Source organism: Vombatus ursinus, unplaced genomic scaffold (genome assembly GCF_900497805.2).
Source record: "Vombatus ursinus unplaced genomic scaffold, bare-nosed wombat genome assembly UNPS02004422.1, whole genome shotgun sequence".
NCBI classification, from domain to species: Eukaryota; Metazoa; Chordata; class Mammalia; order Diprotodontia; family Vombatidae; genus Vombatus; species Vombatus ursinus.
In genome coordinates this window covers 61,690-66,221 of record NW_020944200.1, presented here as the reverse complement: position 1 = coordinate 66,221, position 4,532 = coordinate 61,690, and positions in this window count along the sequence as shown.

Below are 4,532 nucleotides of genomic sequence, written 5' to 3'. Positions count from 1 at the left end.
AAGCAGGCCAAATCTTAAGAATCTGAGCAGTGGCTAGATTTTAAGAATCTGAGTCTTTGGCTAGACTTTAAGAATCTGAGCACCTTAATAGAGACAAGATGGATCTTATACACAGAAAGACTTTGGGAGGGATCTAGGAGTGGCCAAGCAGTTTGGGGTGACTGGAGGAGGCTCTAAGGGAGATCTGGATAGGAGTGGCCTATAAGCTGGCGTGAAAAGAAATCTAGGGACCTGAACCAGGAGGCCAAGGGAGAATGGAGTCTAGATAGGATTAAGGGTGGGAAATGACTGGGCCATCTGAAGGTAATAGACAATGGAGGGCTAGGTAACAGAACTGGGAGATTGGGCATAAACAGGTGATAATGAAAGGCTGGTTGATAGGATTACAGCCTCAGGTAAATACTAGAGATTTGGCCATGTGGGAAAGTCCAGGGTTTTTCCTTTTTGGGGTCCAGATCTCATCCTCATCATTCCCCCCTCAAACAAATGGGACCCAAATTCTTTGGGGTAAGGGACAAAGGTCTTGGCTTCTGAAACTGCTTCCTGTTGGCAAGGGGCATAGAGCTGTCCCTGCCTTGACGGGGTCCCAAAGAGTAGGCTGACTAGAACAGATCACAGGCTGCAACCAGGAAACGATGGGGGGACATTCCCTGGTACCCACTGTTTGCTACCAACTGTAGGTGAATGGCCTATAGTCTGAAAGATACAAATCTGACAGAAAAGACTGATATGGGGAGAAGTGAAAGTATAAGAGTCCCACTAAAATAATTTACATTTGACCTCCAGGATTATCTGATCTATTTACTTTTTCTAAAGTAATACTTGCATTGATCTTTTACTGACCACTTGCTTTGATTATAGAAATTTACTATAAAAAGATAAAGCAGGGACTAGATTTAGGGCCCAAATATGACTGGATGAAAATATCCTTAGATCTGTTTGGATTCAGATAATTCACAGTTTTCCAACCATGCAATATCAAATCCACTTCATAGCCAGACTCAGGAATAGCCAGGTGGGTAACATTCCTTTTCAAAGGAACATAATGGGGAAACTGAGCCAGGAGGATCCCATCTTAGACTGAGGCTAAAAGTGTCCTCTCAGCTTTTCCTGATGCTGACTTCCCACCAGTATCACATTCTCTCTGAGTAGCTTGTGGCATTTGTCTCAGATGCTGGATTATTGATTATTGATGGATTATTATAATCCATCAGGCAACTCAAAATAAAATCCCATGAGCTTTTACCTCAAACAGCAAGTTTCACTAATCACAGTTTAGGAAAAACTTTTCCAGGATTTACATCTCAAATTTAAATTTATCCTGGTGTAAAAAGCTAATCATTAGAGATTATTTCTGTGTACTTATAAATTTTCAGCAAGACAAAACCTAAATAAGCTTTTTGGCAAGTTTATACATTAAAACAATAACCAACAATAGTCAAATTATTTTAGCAGTAACCAAATTATGATAAGTTGCTTGACATAACTGATACAAAAAGTTCACCAATTTGAAACTTGAAACAAACCCATTACCAATCTAGTGACTTCAATTTTGTTAAATGCATTTCCAAATTATTTTACATAAAGACGCAACATCTCATCATTAACAGTTAAAACTACAACTTTAAAAGAATGTGCTTACCCAAGTTCAGAGGCTAGCTTCTTTACCTTGAGCGGGACATGCTGAACCTGGGGGATGCTTCCAGGCAAAGGTTGCCCCAGGGCTCAAAGTCATTGCCAGTGGGGCCCATGCTGTAGAGGTGGGGGAGAGGGAGGAGGGTGAAACTCTCATCTCCTATGAGAAAGATTAATAGATACCCTCTTGACTCAAGGGAAGTGAATGGGAGAAGGGAGTGACCAGATAGTAAGGAGGTGTTTCAAAAGTCCTTAATGATTGATCAAAATCTTCCAGAATCTGTTAAGATGTTTTAGCTGTTCTAACTTTTCCCTGTAACCTCCATGAAGGAGGATTCAGGGGTATAGAGGGAAGGGAGTAAGTAAGCCTCAGGGAACCAAAAAGCACCTGCAGTTTTCCCAATTCCCTAGCACAGAGAGAACTGACAGAATTGGCATATGCTTCCAGATGGGGCATCTATCTTTGTCTTCCATGCTGCAGAAGGTGTACCCAGGTCCATGGCCTCGAACAAACTCAGTGGACAGAGATCCTGAGAGCATCAAGTGCCAAGTGAAAGATAGCTTCATAACTGTCTGCCTGAAAAGCACCTTCAAGACTTACTAAGTGCTTGGAGAGTAACCCCAACTGTAGGGCAAGAAGGTGGGGAGACTGGTGAAGAACTTGGGGTTAGGCAGCTTCTAGGCCACCAAAATGTTGAGGTTTAGGGGTACTGGAACCCCAAAATCATAAAACACAGCTTCTGCCTGAAAGAATTTGATCCAAGCCTTCTTTCAGCCAAAGACAAGATTTATTAGAACATCCATCACATTGGGCAGACTCTTAAGAAATCTAAGCATTTATATCACTAGTGTAAGTGGGCCAGATCTTAAGAATCTGAGCAGTAGATAGATTTTAAGAATCTGAGCCTTAGGCTAATTGTAAGAATCTGAGCCTTTTTTTTTTTAGGATGATCTTTCTAGCAGATCCCATGTCAAGTTCTCTATGGACTAATTTCTTCTTTAGTTCCTTTTTAATATCTTGGGAAAAAGATAACAGCAAGATAATAACAAACTGGCATTCATATAGCTATTTAAGTTAAATTTAAAAGTTAAGTTAAGGAAAATACTTTGCATACATTATCTCATTTGACCCTCACTGCTGTTTTGTGAAGTGAGTCCTACAAATGTAACAGTATGTGCAATACGCAATTGAAACAAGGATATTGAGAGAGAAAGAGGGAAGAGAAAGAGAGAAGGAGGGAGGGAGTGAGGAGAGAGAGAGAGAGAGAGAGAGATGGACATTTAAAAAAAAAACTTCATTGAACAATGATAGTGAGATGATAGCTTTTGAAGTGGCAGTGGGTAGTAAGAAACAGATTGATCTTTCTAGCCTTTCCAGTCAATTGTTGTTTGTCCTTCATTCTGGAAGAGGGCCAATGATATTAGGAAGGTAATGTCATGACTTGCAAGTTAATTGTATTTAAGTGAGGCAGGGCTGTGCAAAGTCACCAGCCTCACTCTCTCCTCTGGAGCCACTTGGGTCCAGAGGTAAGATATAGATCAAGGTGACTGGAGATGGCCCTAGATGCATTGGGAGACCAAGGCAACTCCCATTCAGTGATTAAGGCTAGGTAAGAAATGAGCCAAAGAATGACCTCTTTTACCTAGCCAAAAATAATCATCTGGGAGGGGAAGACCCTCAGAGTTTCTGACCAGAACAAAAACAATTGCTATTTACATTCACTCTGAGCTATTAGAACCCAAACAATGACCAAGTAAGGCTTGAGTTGGGACCTATTGTTGGCCAATCAATGAAAGCTAGAATGATTTGGGTTTAAGGCATGATCCTTGAAAAAGAAATCTAGTCCATCCAAATATCTTGCAAGGCTTCAGAGATCAAAATTTATATTCCTTTGGGCAGAGCACTCTTGAGCAAAGGTATGATTCTCTATGTGAACAGAGGGAGAGGAGGGAAGGAAGGAAGGAAGGAAGGAAGGAAGGAAGGAAGGAAGGAAGGAAGGAAGGAAGGAAGGAAGGAAGGAAGGAAACAAAAGTGATCAGACTTTACCAGAGGCAGTTTTCTCACTTCTAGAGGGAGTTCTAAGGGGAAAAGGAGATACAGGATAATTACCTTGGAATCTGTAATGGGTTTGGGATTGGGGAGAGCATTTCATCAACATAGGCTCTGTCTCAATATTTCTTGTGACAGATTGTCCCAAACAGCTCTGCTGTTTGATTGTTTTGATGCAGCTGCTTTTGCTTTTCTTCCGTTCTCCAAGCTCCACTAGGTTTCTCACAGCTTCCTTTTCTGCACAGTTTACCTTCGACATATCACTTCAGGAGCCTGGTTCCTCTTTCAGCCTGTCTTCCACCTGGACTGACCAAATTGACTTTTAAAGAGTACTGGGCCTGGGGAGTGGGGGTGGGGAGATGACCAATAATTGTTCATTCTATGGTATTGGTCTCTTTCAAATTCACTCAAGGGACTTCTTCAAACCTGACAAAGGGATCATTTGTATGGCCAAATTTTAACAGTTAAATATGTTATTTTAGGTTCCTTTTCTGTGACTAGGTTCTGGGTTTTCAAGGACCAATTTCTTTACACGGTTAAGGTAAGGAGATGGAAGGAATGATCATGGGAAATTGAGACAAAAGGTAGTTCGCTAAAAACAGGTTTCACTGAGCACAGTAGAAGAAGCTAGTAGAGGGCTGGGCAAAAGGTCAATAAGGAGGATGTTAGTTAGTGGCATATGTTAGTGAGTGGGGAACAGGAAAAATAGGCAGTCTTAAACAGACTGTATTGCTGAAAGGAGTTGTATGGCTAATAAACTCCTAAATTTTCAGTTGGAATGTGGGAGAATGTTAAAATGGCTGGAGGTTGGTGTGACTGAGCCATCAGAAGAAGAATGTAAGTCTAT